At 53.6% G+C, this 17,536-nt stretch overlaps 2 protein-coding genes across 17 annotated transcripts in view; one reads left to right on the forward strand and one right to left on the reverse strand.

Annotated features, from left to right (window-relative positions):
• Kcnab2 (potassium voltage-gated channel, shaker-related subfamily, beta member 2) overlaps nucleotides 1–11,793 on the reverse strand; it is an 86,806-nt gene extending 75,013 nt beyond the window's left edge. For 3 of the 6 annotated variants that reach the window (NM_001252654.2, NM_010598.4, NM_001355173.1), the window contains exon 1: nucleotides 11,645–11,793. The gene's annotated coding sequence lies outside the window, so the exon portion shown is untranslated. Of the gene's footprint in view, nucleotides 1–7,966; nucleotides 8,106–11,644 lie in introns of all 6 variants that reach the window. The other 3 variants (XM_030253266.1, XM_011250199.3, XM_006538586.4) reach the window with 2 other exon arrangements.
• Nucleotides 10,950–17,536, forward strand: part of Nphp4 (nephronophthisis 4 (juvenile) homolog (human)) — an 86,479-nt gene continuing 79,892 nt past the window's right edge. For 2 of the 11 annotated variants that reach the window (XR_001784146.2, XM_006538867.3), the window contains exon 1: nucleotides 11,923–12,163. The gene's annotated coding sequence lies outside the window, so the exon portion shown is untranslated. The other 9 variants (XM_006538868.4, XM_006538870.4, NM_001355738.1 and 6 more) reach the window with 8 other exon arrangements.

Genomic DNA, 17,536 nt, shown 5'->3' on the forward strand with positions numbered 1-17,536 from the left:
TCTCTGTGAGTTCAGGGCCAACCTGGTCTACATGGTGAGTTCTGGGGTAGCCTTAACTACTTAGCGAGACCCTGTCTCAAAAAATAGTACATAAATAAGGAACTTTTGGAGAAACAGGAGGGAGGATGTGGCCACGCAAGACTGGTCCTTGTTTGGGACAATTTGTGTTATGATGTAGGGCAAAGGCTCACGGGAGCCTAGGTGTTTGCAGGGGCTGTAAACAGATAGCTGAGGGTGACTACACCTATCCCTTTCTGGTGGAGGTCTGAATGCTCATGTGTGAAGGAGAGAGAGAGAGACCCCTCTCTCTCAGAGCAGGTTGAGGAGCCCCAAAGAAACCTCTTGCCTGGAAGGCATCAGCAAGCATGGGCAGTCATCTGGGGTCTTCATGTCACTTCCCTGCCTCTCAGCATTACGGTGTTCTGGCCCAGGAATGAGGTCACAAGTGATCCCCTCCTGGGTAGCCCTTGGGGTGTCTCATCGGTGTCCGATCTAGTCTGTGGTCACGAGAGCGTGCAGACATAGATTTCACTTGACACTGGGGCATGGGATTGTCCTGTATAAAGTCCATGCCTTAGAACTCCCAAGAGAGTTATAAAGATCGCAAGGCACCGATCTCCTAACGATGCGTTAGGCAGCCGCACGGCTCTCTGTGGGGTGCATTCACAGCTCTCCTGGGCTGAAGGTGGCTGTGGGCCGCAGGCTGGATGTGGACCTTGGTAGGACTTGGAGAAACTAGAAATCTGTCCTTTGTTACTGTGTGGCTGTTCTCACCTGGGAAGCAAAGACAACCCCCACGGGGACTGAATTGGTGGATGGATGGGGAGGCCTAGAGGGTTCTGATTAAGTACATGTAAGTCGCCGAGCCTCTAAGCATCTTGAGAGCTAACCCACAGTGAACTCCAGCTGCCAATCGAAATGAGTGCCCATAACACGGACGTCGGTAATTGGCACGGTCATTGCTCTCAGCTCCCAGGGTAAGCCGGGGCTCTGCCCGCAGTGAGGGCAAGTGTACAGCTGTCCACTCTCCTCTGCCCAGGCATGCTGGGAGATGCATGGCCTCCTCTGCCTGTCTCCTGGGAACACTTGGTCTGGATGGCCTGGAATGGCTTCTGGAGCGTGAGTCAGAGCTGCTCAGTTAAAGCGTCTCCACTGTAAAATACAAGCCGTGTTCGCCTTAGCAGAGCAGTGTTGAGGCTGAGGGTTGAAAGACAACCCAGCTACACAGACATCATCAGCCAGATACCAGCTCCAGGCCCGCAGCGGCCTCTATATGCAGGCACTGTGTCTGGAGCCTCCTTGTCTTGGGGATGTGGCCCTGTCTCCTGTCACCTCTGGCCTCACCTTGGTGCCTCTTGTAGCTCAGAGTGTTCTAGGCGAAACTGTGCCCTGGGGTATGGAAAGGAACCTTGGGAAGTCCTTCAACAAGGTAGTTAGTATCAGTCAAGCCTCGGTGGTTGTGAAGGCTTCCTTAGGCCTGCCAGGGCTAGCCTGGGAAAGAGGAGATCCTGGAGGGCTGGCCCCAAGATGGAGGGTTTTGGCCTGAGGCTTCTTCACAGGGCAAATGCATTACAAGTCAGGCCCTAAGGGCAGAGGAGATGGAGGGTGAGGGGTCACAGGGCTGTGACAAGACTTGTCTCTAAGTTCAGCCCATCGACAGCATCACTTGGGCTGGGGAGGGTCCCGGGAGGCAACTGTACTGGCTTCAGAGAACCTGGGCTTCCTTAAGTCCATGAGAGCAGCCTGGGCATGGCCAAAGGGACATGGTGTCTTCAGCATTCTGTAGTGGGCTGGCTCCAGCACCAATGACATTCAGTCATGTATGAAGGGCTCCCTAGAGAATGGAGCCTGGAAAGGAGATGCCCAGATGGAGGGACATAGATGCTGCACAGGTTAGGTTCTAGCACAGGTCTGATGTCCGCCCAGGAATAGGGTTCTCTGCCTCCTAGGGGACCACCTCATCCATGTCTGGTTCCTGCTCCATCCCAGCTCCACAGAGAATGCTGGGTCAGGAGCATGGTCACCCCAGGTCTACCAACAAGCAGGATTCTGCTTCAGCCCCAGTCTCCCCCTCCTTCAAAGGACCTACAGGCATTATGGAGGCAAAGAGTCTGGAGAGAGTTTCAGGCCCCTGGCTACAGGAGTCTTGGATTTAGCTTTAACAATGAGCAAAGTCGCTGGACCAGGCATGCTACTGAATCTGGGAACAGGCGCTCTCCTGTCTCTTCCAAGAGCTGGGAGGAGGGTCCCCTGGCTCAGGGCTCCCCCAACCTCCCACTGTTCTACATGGTGTACCCTTGGGCCCGGCCAGGCCTCGGCACCCGTACAATCCAGCAGGTGGCTGGGACATCCCAGAAGCTCTCCACAGTTGCCATGGTTATCAGTTGCCACAGGGTGGAGTGAAACCCTTCCCACAGCATCCCCCACTGCAGCAGCGCCCACTGGGCTTTGCCAGAACCTTCTGGTGTGGGTGAAGCAAGGAGGGAGGGCAGTTAGGCAGGCGGGCCTTGTGTGTGGGTGTGTGGGTGTCTGCAGACAGGCTGTTCATTATGGGAAGCTTAGGGTCTGTGACCTTCCCTGAGAGTGCTGTGGGCTCAGAGGCAGAACTTGGGGTTCAGAGGAGAGGGTCACCCTGATTAGCTATCATCTCTCACACACTAAGCAAGCGAGCCATCTCAGCCACAGGAGGATGGAAATATTCTGAAGATGTTTGGGACTTGGGATGTTGGTTAGCTCAGCAGGACACCCCTTTTCCCGCGACACACGACACCCTACGCGGTCTACACTGGTCTCAATGCCACCTCCTGGTCATGGTTTCAGGTTTAGTGTCACCTCTGTTTCCTCGTTCCACGGCAGACACTGTGCCATCATGGCCACTGAACAGCGGACATTTCAGTGGTTGCTTACGTGGCCCCTCAGTCCTCTCATGGTAAGTTCCTTCCCCTTCCCTCAGGATCCCTGAGGTTAGCAACCACACTTACGGGTTCCGTAAATAGTGACATTCTCAGTCAGAGGGCTCACTGCAGAGAACAAGTGGGAGAAAGCAGCGTCCCTGCTCCCAGGGGTGACACAGCGGACCCCAGCATCTCTGCATCACACCACTACTCCCAGGGGTGACAGCAGACCCCAGGATCCTTGCATGCCAGGACAGCTCCCAGGGGTGACAGCAGACCCCAGCATCCCTGCATGACACCACAATTCCCAGGGTCAACAGCAGACCCCAGGGGACAAACTTCATTCTTCATTTGAAAAAGTCCTTTCTGGGTAAAGCCACTGTTTTTTCTGGACAGCTTCCTCACAAGGCCCACTGTAATTATTACACATGCAGCTATTACATAGCAAGACAGTGACCATGCCACATAGGAGCTGGCTTCATGGTCATTCCCAAATTGTCAGGATAAGGAGAAAGCATGACAGAATTCCCAGAACCCCTGGGCGCTTTAGCATGCAGGCATCGTTGTCCCCTGAGCAACCTTCTGCCTCTCACTGGGCAGAATGTAAGCAAGCAGGCCTAGGTCTGCTCTTCTGTGAGGAGCAACATGCTCCTGTGTTCTTTTGGGACATGCTGGGCTTTGTGAGCTGGGCTCTGCAGATCAGGCTCTAGGCTCTGAATCCTCTGCAGAAGAAAGGGGACAAGATGGCCCTGAGACTCCTGTCCATGACACCTGAACGCCTCTTGGCCTGAGTGACTAAAAATACCCTCTCCTCGTTGTCAGGGAAAGGCAATACCCTCTAATGGGGGTGGGGCTGAGAAAAGCCAGCTGAGCAGAGGCAGGGGAGCAGAGAAGGGGGCACAGCTCATGGATAGCCAGGTGCCACTGGGAACAGCAGGGATCCATGTACACAGTGACTGAGATCGGTTCCTCTATGACGCTCTGACAAATGCTGGACACATAGCACCCAATGCAACTCCTGCCAGGAGGCCTGGGAACCCACTATGTTCTGCCATCGGGGTAAGGCACACTTTTAGATTCAAAGCTGATGAAAACTAGCAGAGGTGGTCGTGGACTTTGCCCAATACTGAGAAACAGTGAAATCATGGTGAACGCCCACCCCCTAGAGCTTTCAGCCGCTAGAAAATAGTCCCCCGACAGTCACAGCGTGACGGAAGAGTAGAGTTAGGAAAGTTCACCAACAGAGGAAGTAACGAGGAAGTAAGGAGGAAGCATTTCTCAAAGCACAGGGTTGGAACCCCAAGATCTAGGTTTCTAAAAACTACATACAATGGGGTCCACCCAGAGGACCCTTGGTCTGTGTGTGGTCAGCTCAGGGCCCAGGCTCTGAAGACACAATAGGTGGACCCACGATTGGGCTCTACTGGGATGATACACAGCCCTCACTCTGTGATTGGTGCAGAGCACACAGCAGGATCAATGGGGGCTTAATGGATATCATGATCCCATAGGTCCAGAGTGCCCCCCAAGAACCCCTGTAAGTTAGGAAACAGGACACACCATGGAAATCATCTCCTCGAGGCCAGACACGAGGTGGTGCTACAGGTGCCGGACAGAAATGTGACTTTCCAGAGTGCAGCCTGTCACTCCTGAGCCTGGTTCTCCCTCACCTCTCACCTGCTCTCTCTCCTATCCTTGTCAAATTCCAAGGCCTTCCTGTGGTGTCCGGAGGGTCAGTCAGAGAAGGCTGGGATCTGGGTCCTGATTCCACACACACAGGCTTGGACACTTTGGGATCGCTATGTTAATTCCCAGGAATGTTCCTACCTTGGTGTGATGCACAACAAAGAGACAGGCTCCTTCAGCAAAGAGGCCTGTGGAGCCTAGCAGGGACCAGCCTAAAGCAGGGTGTGCCATAGGAGGCTGTTCTAAACTCCCTGCCACTTCTGGGTACAGGGCTCTATGCCCCTCTTCACTCGGTCTTGTCGGTAACACACCTGCCTCCCTCCCAGGCCTTTCTCTCTCTTCTCTAGACTATAGAACAATCCACGGTTTCCCTTCACTCCGGCTTGTCCTTCACCTCCCCTATTCCCTGGCGCAACCCTCCTCATCTCAGAATTAACTGCCAGGTGACCTGGGCTGACCAGCAGTCAATCCCACGGCCCAACTCTCAGCCGAATCACAGCACAACTTTCCCAATGCTTGTGGGCACAAATTGCAAGGTCGTGAGCCAGTCTAGCCCGTGTACCTGAGAGCCCCTCTCTGGCCTGCTCCTTTTGATCTCCACAGCCCACATGGACCCAGCAAGAACAGTTTGGGGGCTCCTGGCTCCTTTCTGTTCTTCCTATCACAGTCTAGCTCCAAACAATGGCCTCAACCCCTCCTTCCCACTCACCCATTCATGTTCACACACACGTCCATTCATGTTCACACACACGCCTTAGATTATACTACATTCTAGTCGTGGTCCAGCTGTCCCAGGTGCCTCCTACCCTTGACCTTACCCTATCGGGGGTCCTCCCAGACAGTCCCTTGTAAAAGAATTTTAATCCAGCAACATGGTAAGGGATAAGATCCAAAGACCTTCTAGATTTTTGTGTTCCAGCTGGAATGACACCTTTAATCCCTCTGGCTGGGATACACACACACCCTTAGTACACACCTCTAATCCTAAACAATGAAAGCAAGGTTAGTTTATAGAAAGACACATCCCATACTTGAAAGTGATGCCTATATGAGGGCAGACAAAGTGATAGTCAGAGAAAGATCTGACAGAGTGAGTCAGAGATAAAACATGCCCAATGAATCATAGACTGGATACGTCCAACTCTCACAAGAACAGCACAGGAAAGGACAGGCTATCAAAGAGCAGAACGGGGAGAGAAAGGTGTACAGTTTGTTACAGAGACAGGTTGCAGAGAGAACAAGGCAGACACAGGCGAAGACAGAATGAGCCAGAGAGTGAGAAGGAGCCAGAAGATAAGAACAAAGTGCCCCAGTTAGTTTGAGGCCAAGCAGAGCAATTCAGTCAGAAGCCGAGAGAAGCCAGTTTGAGTCAGTCAGCTTGGACAAGACTTTGGACTAGAACAGCTGAGATGAACCAGCCAGGCAGAGTTCAGAAAGATCTACAAAGGATGAGCTTATTCAGCAGTAGCCTCTGAGATGACAATTACATCTGGCAAATAAAGATACATACACAGGCCCTTCTTAGCGCTAATCACGACCCTACCTGTCTCCAAGGTCTGCATCGATGGCCCTGCCTATCTCTCCTCTCCATCGGCAGGGTCCTCTCTTCAGGCTCATGGTCACTGACTCTCCTTCCTGATACTCAACCCCAGAGGCTGCGCTCCGTGGGCTTTGCTCCTGTCAGTCCTTTCCAATGTCTGTTGGTAAGGTCTTTAAACATTGATGCTATTTATGGGTTTCAAATAATGCTCTAAACTTTTTTTCTGACGAGAAGATTCATGGTATTTTCCCTGTCCACACATTATAATTTTTCTGGCCCTCCTGCATTGAGGAGGAGCTGGAGGGAACTCCTTTGGAAGGCCCCTGCTACCACTGGCCGGTTCCACATCCTTGCCCTGGGCTGCCTTTGACAGCTGTGGGTATCAAAGCCTGAGTTTGTGATGGCGCACATGCCACAGTGAAACAGTGATGTCTGGAGCCTCCTCTGACCGAGGGCTGCAGGGTTTGGGCAGACAGGCAGAGGTGGGAGGGCTGAGATACCAGGGCACCAGGCAACCTTGCTCCCTTCCTGTCTCTACCTAGGAACGTTTGCTGGATTCTGCTGGGCTCTGTCTCAGGCCTGGACGCCTCCGCTCTTCTGTTCTTACGACCTGAGCTGCTGGGGGGTTCAGACTTGGCCTGAGGTGCTGATATCGACTGAGGGTTCTCTGTGCCAGGGGTGTGCTGGGTGTGCTCTTGAGGGTTGTTCTACTATGCCAGATGAAGGGAGATGGATGAACTAACATGGGAAGAGAGCCAGAGGCTGAACTCAGTGGGACTCTGAGGTTAAGATCACAATAATGGTGAGGCCAAGAAGTGGCTCACTCACTGGAAAGATCCAAGAAAGAGAGTTGCTGGTGTCTTCAGACCTCACCTTCTCACGACTATAACACCCGGTAAACCCAACTTATTGAAAGAGAGACTTATTTTGGCTCGCAGTCTAGAGTGTCCCAGTCCATCACGGCTGGGAAGGGGCGGCAGAGTCCATGGTAAGGTGAGTTTGTGGTAGCTGCAACTTACAGAGTAGACACAGGAACCAGTGCTTGGGCTGTGCTTTCAAAGACCTACTCCCTAGTAACCCATTTCTGCCCACTACTCCCTGTCTCTTAAAGCTCCCAGCTGGGCAAATGTGTTGAAAACTCGAGTCAGTGGGAGACATTGCTACACAAACTTTAATGCCTATGGTGATGGTTTCTGGAGGTGGGGTTGTTGCAAGGCAGTCAGGTAAGATGATGACATTGGGGCAGGCCCCCATGACAGGGCTGGTGGCAGCTCTATGAAGGGGGAGAGACCCCAGAGCCAACATAGGCTTGCTTGCCTTGTGGTGCGATGTGGCTTTTCACCAAATGAAGAGCCATGCTCTCGGACTCTGAGCAAGTAAGCTTGCATGGTTTCTTTTCTTTAATTTCATTCAATTTATTATTGTCTCTGTTTAATTTCTTTTCACGGACTGAATGGGGATAATTTTTGCGGGGGTGTGGGGGGGTTCGAAAGACAAAACAGGGGAGGCAGACTGGAGAGCTCAGCAGGTGCCAGGAGGAGAAAGATGGAGCAAGGACGGAAAGACAGGTTTTCTGAGGTAGAGGGGAGCAAGCAGGGGGCTCAGCAATAGCTGTCTGTGAGCTGCTGCCTGGGAGTGGAAGGGTAACTGGAGAGGGAGGGAGGGAGGGAGGGAGGGAGGGAGGGAGAACCTGTCCCAGGTGTCAGGACAATGTTTGGGTCACCGTTCAGCCAAAGGACAAAGAAGGTGGGGAAAGAATCGAACTTTTGGAGTTAGAATTCAGAAAGTAGGATGTTCATCATTGAATCTGCAGGCAACTGCCAAACCTCTATTCTTTGTAAATTACCTAGTTGCAGGCATCCTCTCATAGCAACTGGAAACAGACCAAGATGTGTCTCTTCACCCAGATGTTGCAGCCTCTGGGTTGGGTGATGGATCTTCACTGCCCAGGGAGAGCATAGTCAGGAAACCCATCCTAGCCGGAGCTGGATAAAGGGTGGGAAGTGAGGGGGTGGCCTCCACTCTTTCTTCCTATTCTCCCCTTTCCCAATCCTACGTATCTGAAACTAGCAAGCCTGCAGGTTCCTGTACGTCGGAAAGAGAGGATGGGCTATGTATATGGAGGAAGTTCAAGAGAGACATGTTCTCAAACGGGATAAGACAGTCACAACCCCACAGAGCTACCCTCAGGCCTCTGGGGGTTAAACCAACATCAACTGGTGGAGCAGGAGAAAGTCTGCTAAGACCCTCTTCAGTAAGGTGATGAGTTCAGAAATTGTGACATCTTGGTGCAGGACACAGGGTGAGCAGTGTGTTCTGAGTGCCAGCCCTTGAGCTCTCCCGCACTAGATGGAGGATACCAAGACCTGGAGGCTGCTCAGACCACCTTGGCTGGGAGACTCTCAGCCAAAGGGAAAACCATGAGCCAAGTCTCAGAAGAGGGACGGGGGCCATATGAGTTTCCACCTGATCCTGGCGAGGGTCTGGTTCTTTTTTGCTTCCTCAACGAACCAAATGAGCTCACCCCAGTGGTGCCAAGGACTTAACTCTTGATAAGTCAGACCCAGCACAAGTACCATCTCTCTTGGGACCTTGGACCTCAGGGAAATCTGAGGAGAGTCATCTCACAGAGGTGAGGGTTTTGGCATTCGTTGGAACGTGGCAGGATCATGGAGTGGGTTTTTGCCACCCAATCCTGACAGAAGGCGATTCTTTATTAGCTGGGAAGAGTCTGTCTCCTTGCCAATCTATGCCTCGATTTCCCCTGTAGGTCAACAAGCCTATTCCATACAGTTATTCCCAAGACCCCGAGGTGAAGGTCAGCTGTCCAATTCCAGTGAGGACTCCCCCACCCAACTGCACTCAGAGCCCTGACTTCATGTCTACCCCTTGAAACACACGGTCATGAAAAAACAGTGCTGGGAGCTTGCCAGGTCATACTGCCTGGAGTCCCTGAGAATTTGTTGTGGTTAGTGACCTCTCACCAGTGGCCTTCCCACAGGGCAGCCATCGGGTGACTGGGGTACAAGTTTCCTCCACCTTGGACAGCCATGAAGTGAACTGGGCTCAAGTATGTTTCAAGCATGTGGCCTGTGCTACTTGGTCACTGCCTCTGTTGACCTTGAAGAAAAGGAGTCTTTGACCTCTGGGGCAGGAGTTGGCTGGCTGCTGGGTGGTCCAGACTCTTGTACTTTAGAGACTTCATCCCTACAAGGTCAGAGAGACTTCCTGGTTGCAGGGAGAGATGATAGTGGGAGGTGTGGCATTTTTGGTCTGGACACTCCGAGTCAACCTTTCCTAAATGTTCCCTGTAGCAGCTGCTCTTCTATCTCCTGACTCCGCTCTAGGAAAACACACTGGCTCTGGTTAAAGACTACTTAGGATTTAACCAAGGCTCAAACCCGCGTTCCTTCTGGCCAGCATCCTCGAAATTGAAACACATTCCCCAAACACAAGGCAAGGGGACCTCCCTCCTGGCCTTTCCCAGAAACCACCACATCAGCATATTTCCTCCCAATCACTTGAGGTGAATGAGAACTGAAAAAGACAGAGAAGCGGCCCCTGGGTAGGACACTGAGTTGGCCGTCCACAGAACTCTTGTCCCGTGGCTCTCCAGCACACATGGCCTGAGTGTCACAGCCCACGATCTCCTGCAGGTGGCTGGCTCTACAGACGCACCCCTCACCTAGGCTCTACATCCATACTCAAAAGATTTCGGACCCAAGAAACATGAAAGGGGCTTCAAGTTTTTCCAGTGACACCCCTCTCTCTGCCTGCTGTCTGGCTCTCCCCAGATCCTGACTGGTACTCACAAGGAATTTGTCGGCTGATGTAGCATACAGGCAAAAGGGGCGAATCTCTGTTTTAAAGGGAATCTCCCCTTGGAGACAGGGCTGTTCTAGCCCATCACTTTAAGTACCATCAAGGCTTATGTGGACTTGGACAACTTCCCTTGGCGAGGCTGCAGGCTGGACCTGACTGACCCTTGGGGTCAAGGGTTCTTTGAGGACCCCAAGCTGGGAAAGAAAGCACAAGGCCAGGACCCCAGTAGTACACAGTGGCCTGGGCTCTGCAGAGCACACGTCGGCCAAGTACGAAGCAGGTGGATCGATGGGACTCTTCACGCACCCAGGTCCCCAAACCCTGCAATGCTGGGCCTGGGTGCAGTTTGTTCTTGGCACTGAAGGGAGAGTTGGGGGCTGGAGTTTCTGAGGGGGAGGAGAAACTGCAAAGAGAGAAGAAACCCTGAGGCGACAGATAGTGGGACAGCTGTGGACTGAACTTGGTGTTCCTGTCTTCGATGTAGATGTATTAATTTCCATAAATGCTAATAGTCCATCTCTCCAAGAGCTATTACTTAATGTCATCTTCCCTTGGATGTGGTTCAACACAGGGCAGACAAGTGAAATGGAGCAAGAGGCACACCCCACCCCCTAACTAGTGGGTCCCTGGCTCCTGCCCCTCTTCCAACCAGGCAGCTCAAGTCTGGTTCTGATGTAACCCTCACATCCAGACCACCTGCCTTTAAGACAGATCTCTTTCACACCAGTAAGCAAAGAAAGTTACCAACTCCAAAGGAAAGAAAAAAAAAAACGCTGAATCACACAGTGAGAGTGAACAGTAAGTGGGGGATGGGTGAGGAGGGAGATGGAAGCCCCGTAGGCAGGCAGCAAGGGGTGCTGGAAGGCTTCCCACTTGGAGCACCCCAGGGTGCCCCAGGCATGCTGCGGGAGACCCCAGGACAAATGCCAGGAGAAGCAAGCAGGGTACGTCAGTCAGGAGGGAGGGCAGGTGGGCAGGTACATCTTGCTGCAGATACTGCAGCAGGCAGCAGTGCAGCAGCGGAGCGCGCTCTGCATCCTGCAGCAGAAGCAGCAGCAGGTAGGGAAGTGGGGAAGTGCTTAGTGCCAGGGCCTGGGCACAGGGGGAGAAGCTGAGGATGAGGGTAGAGGTGAAGAGACAGGGACAGCGGGGGGGGAACCAGGTACAGCTGCAACGGGTGTCAAGGTGCCGGGGAGCACCGCAAAATAGACTGCGGTGCGGTGCGGTAGTGGTGGCAGGCATGGAAGGGGCCCGAGAGCAGAATGGGTGGGAAGCTGGGTCAAGGCGAGAGGGACACAGGGCAGGTAGCAAGGACGAAGGATGCGTCTGGAGGAGCAACAAGGAGGGAGATGAAAGAAGACAGCTACTAAGGGGCGCTTAGAGGCTGAGAGAGGATGGGAAGCAGGGAGGCAAGGGCGAGGCGAGGATGCAGGGCTGGAAGGGGTAGAGAGCCAGGGATTGAAGTTTGGGGTAGGGGTCCGGGATGTCGACCGAAAGGTGGGGTTAGAATGACAGGGAAGCAGAGAGGGTGGGGTGGGGGCAGGGAGACTGTGGAGAAGGAGATGAGGAGGTTGGAGAGGAGGTGAGAACGACAGCGGGGGCAGGGATGAGGGGCCAGGGAAGAGGAGATTGGAAGGGGACCGCGGTGGCCGCGACAGCGCAGCCTCGCAGGTGCCCGCCGGGGTCTCCCGGCTGCACTCACCTGGGGGCCTCCAGCTCCGGATCCCACGCCCCGTTCCGGATCTTCCTTCCTGCCCTGCCCTTGCGACTTTAGCACCCCCGAATCCCGCTCGCTCCGGCAGGTTCCGCCCGCAGCATCTTTACCTCGTGGGACTCCCTCGGCCACGCCCCTAGCAGCCTATTATTGGCTATGCTTCACGCCAGTCACAGTCTCATTGGCAATGGCCAAGGCAGTCCATGCAAATCATGCAGCTCCCGCCGATGCGTGGATTGGCGGGCGCGCGCAGAGTCAGAATCCTTGGACTCGGGTTCTCATTGGCCGCGCGGCCTTGACGCAAAAGTGACGTGGGGCGGGTTCTGTGCTGAGTGAGCGGTATCCCTCAGGCCCGGGCTCCACGCGTGGGTGGCGGTGGATTGGGTGACCCCCTCGGTCAGCACTGGACCCACGACTCCTCGGGTTCCGCTGGGCACCGGCAGCCCGATCGCTGGATCCACGGTGCGGGACGTGTTCGGTAGCGTGGATCCGGTGCCCGTCTCCTAGGTAACGCGCCAGCAAGGACTGAACCAAGTGCGGGGGAAGTCAGCGTGTGTTGGAGTCGCGGGTGGCAGCAGAGCCTCGAAGAGGCCTCAGGGTCCTGGGTGGGGCTGCATATTGATTCTTACGGACAACCTGGGGTTTGCAAGGCACCGCACGGGGCACAGGACCGGGCCTGACTTGCGTGGGTTGCATCTTCTCCCCCTCGCATCGCCATTGGTGCATCCCGGTTGCCAGCTGATGTTGGGCTGCTGGGTCTTCTTCAGTTAGTTCTCTGCCTTCTGAGCCGGTGCGCGCTGCGGTCCGGGGTCGAAATGGATACTGTACGCTCGCCAGAGCCTTGAAGATGCCCACCGTCTGGTGTGCCCGCCTCTATCCCAGCCTTAGGCCATGCAACTCGCTCAGATCCCTGCGACCCTCGATGCACTGTGAGGCCCCTGGCTCAGTCCATGTCCAGCCACTGGGGCGCAGGGTTGGCCTTCTCCACTGCTTGGAATTCCAACCCACACTGCTGTCCGGATTCTCAGTATGTCTAGTCCTGCCTTGTTAGGGGGAGATGCTCTCGCGGCTCACGTGGAAGTTTGCATTGAAGTTGGCTTTGTGGGTTTAGGGAATGGGCAAGTTTTCTCTGTCCCAATCCTGGTCTCATTGCAGCTCAGCCATACAGTGCCCACGCGCCGTAATTCTGCCTTGTGTTCCAAACTGCCCTAGCTCTATCTCGCTCTGGTGTTTGTATCCAGGCATCTGCGAGACTGTCCACTTTGGTAAAGACCATGTCTTTAGTTCCATAGCAGAGGGTTGAATGAGGGCATCCCTTAATCAGACTCTCAGGTCAGCTCTCCATCATAACCCCACCCCTAGATTGGGTAAATCTCAGGTCTTCATTTCTGGGGACGAGGCTTCACTGAGCTTGGCACCACAATTTGTGGAATTTCAGCCTCTCTGGGTCATCTGACCGTCCTTCCGTGTGGATCTGACCTGTCGCTCCCCTTCCCCACTACCAAATGTGTCTTGGTTATGATCCATACTGTGCGATGCACCCTCCCCCCACACCACACCAATTAGTGTTGTTGTTGGCGATGACATTTTGCCTCTGGAATACATCAGGTGTTGGCAAACCTTTACTGAGTAGGCCTGTAGAAACGAAGAATCTAAGACTCCATCAAGGCTCTAGTCTGGCCAATTGGAAGCAGGCAGGGGAGGTGAGGATCTGCATAGAAGCTGAGACAGAATTGGCCTCATCGTTGGGCATCTCCAGCAGGACTCGCTCACTGCCCTCTTCTAGACATCCCCTGGCTTCCTGAGTGGGAGGAGGACTGTGGCACGGGTGTAGGCTAGTCAGTATCAGCTGTGAACTCCCCTGTCTGAGCCAGTCTCCACGTATGTAAGGTGGGAGGTACTGACGCTGCCTCATCCCTCTGCCTTGCTAAAAACTGTTAGATTGCTTTCCTAAAGCTAGCCCCCAAGGGCCATTCCCTTACTTGCCCGCTTCTTCCCGAGGCTGACCACCAAGGTTCAGCTTTCAAAGTATTTGAACTTCAGTAATTAAAAGCCCCCTTTGGCTCACCTGATGAATACACCCAATTAAAATTAAAATTGAACACCTCATCCTAACACAGAGTTTCCCATTTTTCCTTTATAAACCGCCATTTTTCCTCTGGGCCATGTCTGTCTTCTCTCTATCCAGAGGCAGTCCTTTGTCCTTGGGGACAAATACCCCTCTTCCCTCTCTCTTGTTCCCTTCCCCTTCTCCCTCATCCTCCATCTCCTGTCTTTGTGTCTTGTTCCCCCACTCCCTGTTCAGCTGAGGCAAATACATCTCCTTTGTGCTGAGGACGTGGTCCTGGGGTCCCGAGCCGATACTGATCTCTTACACTTACGTCTTCAGTAAACTGGTTAAAGAGACAGATAGTCATGAAAAGTGGAGAAAGATTTATTCAGTGTGGCCATATTGGGAGGAGGAAGATAAACGGGTCCCTCTTAGGCATAAACAGGTCAGAGAGGATGTAAACTAAGCAGTCCTGGCCAGGGCATGGTCCAGTCCATCACTCAACCATCCTTGTCTCTGCTCTCCTCTCTCCACCAAGATGGCCTGAAAAGGCACGGTGTCTGTTCTCTTTCCAGAGGCAAGTTCCTCCTCTGTCTCTCCCCGCTGCCTGGGATTCCTGGGGAAATTTTACTTCTTTAGGGTTACAAAGTATCTCTTTAGACTATCCTTTCTGCCAGAGTGGTCTTAATTCTTTCTGTTGCGGACTGAGTCTCGCCAAGGACTAATGCTGACTCAGGGAGTTCAGAGTCTCCCAGGGGTGCATTGACTGTTTCTATAGAGGGCGCGAGTGTGGGGTGGGGGAGGAGCTGGTGGGGAGGGGAGGGTGGTCCTCAGGTCTCCTGTATGAACCTGACAGGCAGTAAGTAGAGTCAGCGAGGGTCAGGCAGACCCTGGAGGGCATGCTGGTGCATGAGTGCTTTTCAAGGCTTGTGGGGTGAGGAAGTTGATCTGAGGAGGGCCAGGGGCTGTGTGAGGGCTTGTGTCTGGAGGGCCCTCCTCACCAGTAATGCTTACCATGGTCTCAGGTACCAGGTTCTGGACGAGTCTGTGCCCATTTCGTCTGGAGAGCAGTGAGTGACTAGCATCTATCCAGGAAAAAAGAGCAGCAGGCTCCCTCCACTGCAGCACCATTTGGTTATGTGATTTTCCTTAAGTTTCCCTGTGGAATGGCTGCCAAGGCCGTAGGAGAGACAGTCTGCTTCCTCCAGGAGCTGGCCAGGGAGCAGTCACCACCAGATAGGCCTCAAGCACCGTGACCAGCAGAAACACGGGGGCTGTGAACCTGCAGGGTTGGACCCAGGGCCGTCCAGGAGCCGCTCACCTCCAGTAGGAGGCGGCCATGGAGGGAGGGTTGGCCACACCTCTTTCACTAGTGAGCTATTCTGCGAACTTCCCATGACTGTTGTCACCAGATGCCATCAGTGGTTCTTTTCCAGTTCTGACCACCAGGCAGGCATCCAAAGTGCATCTCACTGTGGACATCAAGGTGTGGACAGGGTGGGCCCTCGGGGGCCCCAGCTGAGGGTGTCATTTCTAGCCGGTGGAGGCTCCTGTATCCCTTGGCTTTTCTTCCCTCTAGAGACTGTGGCATACACTGCGGTCCTCGGTTCTTTCCAAGCCTTCTCACCTGTCTCTCACAGGGATGTGTGCATGTACCAGGCTCTCTGGATGGTCCTGCACAGCTGCCTCAGTCCTGTGCAGAATCCTGTTTGACATGAAAAGTCACATGTCCCCAGGCTCCTGGGATTGGAATGGGAATGTTAGAGAGTGTTATTCAGCTTGCCAGGAAATCTGACTGAGCAAGGGGCAGGACAGTCTCCCTGGGACTGCTTCCGCACCAGGGCTCCCCTGTGGTAGCTGAGTGTCTCCTGGGATTCTGGGCTGGTCTTGGGCAGGAGTGCCAGTCCAGGCCGAGTCTCCCAGGGGAAAGTTCGCCTGTAGTGCTATGTGGGGGAATCATTTGTTTCCCTTTGAACAGCCACTGCAGGCCTCCCTCTGGCTGGATTGGGGGTGGAATCCACCCCCAATTGGATGCATGGAATTGAGTCCTTTCACAACTTACAGGGAAAGCAGGGCATCCCGGTAGCCTGTCACACCCACATGGAGACTGTGGCTTGGGACCACTGAGGGGTTGCCTGGTTTGTGGGCGTGTTCCAGGAGAGAGTGGGACATAGCCAGGGAACCTGAGGTGGGTGGGGCTGGGTGACAGGAAACCTGAGGTGGGGCTGGGTGGGGGTGGGTGGGGCTGACAGCCTTGTCCTTTTCCTTTCTCACAACCTTTGTGAGCATGGAGGGATGACCCCGAGAATGGCCCTTCACATTTTACCTTTAGATTTTCATGAGGCTCTGACAGACTTTAGTGTATGTGATTTCTGTCTGTTCATGTTCACTCTACGAGAAGTCAGACCCCAGAAGCATCGAAACACTAGTTAATTTTAAAGTGGCTCGAGTAAACCTGATTATGGGATAATACCAAAACAAAACCCCCAAAACAAAACAAAACAAAACAAGAAAAACAAAACAAAACAAAAACCAAAAAAATCCCTTTGAAATGGCTTTGTGCTTATGGCAATGTTTTCACGGACTTAGCAAAAGACAGTTTGTTCTGCGAGCTTCTGTGCCTCCTTCGTCTGCTGTCTTGCTTGGTAGAAGCCTTTGTGGGAAATCCAGGCCCACTGGGGAAGAGGAGGGCCCAATGGTGGGTGTTCTCGGATGGTACCCTCCTATCGATAGCAGAAGTTGTTTTTGGACTGGCCATAGACCAGGCTGGCCTTGAACTTGCCCTAATCCTCCTGCTGTCTCCCCGCTGCTGGTATTACAGGTGTGTGTGTAGCTCTGCCTAGCTCACACGGTGCAGGGTGTGTGCACACTAGGCAAGCGCTGTATGGGCGTTTTCTCACAGTCCGTTTTACAGTGGAGTCTGTCCACCGATAGGCTGACTACGCGCCAGCTCTCGCCTCAGGGTTTTGAACTTCTGCGGTCACTGGGTATTGGCCAGTTGGACTGTTCGGGCGCATGAGTTTCACAGGCTGTCCGTGAATTTATGGATATAAGCGTACACCCCTGTCCATCCTGTCCTGTGGCTGTGGCATCCATCCTGTCCTGTTCACAGGGAAGGTCCTGAAGTAGGACCCAGTCAGGTTGGAGGTGGGGGACACAGATGTCTCCAACTCAGATCTGTCCACAGCCCTACAACAGCCCATGTACCACAATTTGGACAGCTCTGATCTGGGCTGTCGCCTGGGTCTACATAGATGTCCCAGAATAGAGCAGAGCTGGCCCTGCCCCTCTCTGGCTGCAGCACTTGGGAGAGCAGCCCTCACCCGAGCATCACAGTAGAGCTAGATGCAGTGGACTCCACTGAGCCACCCAGAGCGTGGGCGAGCTGGTCCCACCCCGTCACCGTCAAAGTGCAGGCGAGCTGGCAAACGTGAAGGGGCAGGTCCTGCAGAACCAAAGCTGCAGGACCTCAGTGACCGGGGCGACAACGGGACATCCGAGAAGCCAGCAGTCTCAAGCTGCGCCAGTGACTCACTGCAAAGTGCAAGTGAAGCCGTTTGGAGTAAGGATATGTCGTGGGACACAACGCGCACAGCTTCTATAGGGAGCCTGCAAGGGTGGAGGACAGAGATGGGGAGATGGGGAGACTAAGTGGGATTGGGGTACATGATGTGAAATTCACAAAGGATCAATAAAAAAGTAAAAAAAGAAAAGGAAAGAAAGAAAGGAAAGGAAAAAGAAAGAAAAGAAAACTCTTTAGTTTTACTTTTTCATCAAAGTGACTGGGTCACTTTGTTGTGTTTGAGAAGGTGTCAGCTGAAACCCGGGCT

The sequence above is a fragment of the Mus musculus genome, chromosome 4 (assembly GCF_000001635.26).
Source record: "Mus musculus strain C57BL/6J chromosome 4, GRCm38.p6 C57BL/6J".
Taxonomy (NCBI): Eukaryota; Metazoa; Chordata; class Mammalia; order Rodentia; family Muridae; genus Mus; species Mus musculus.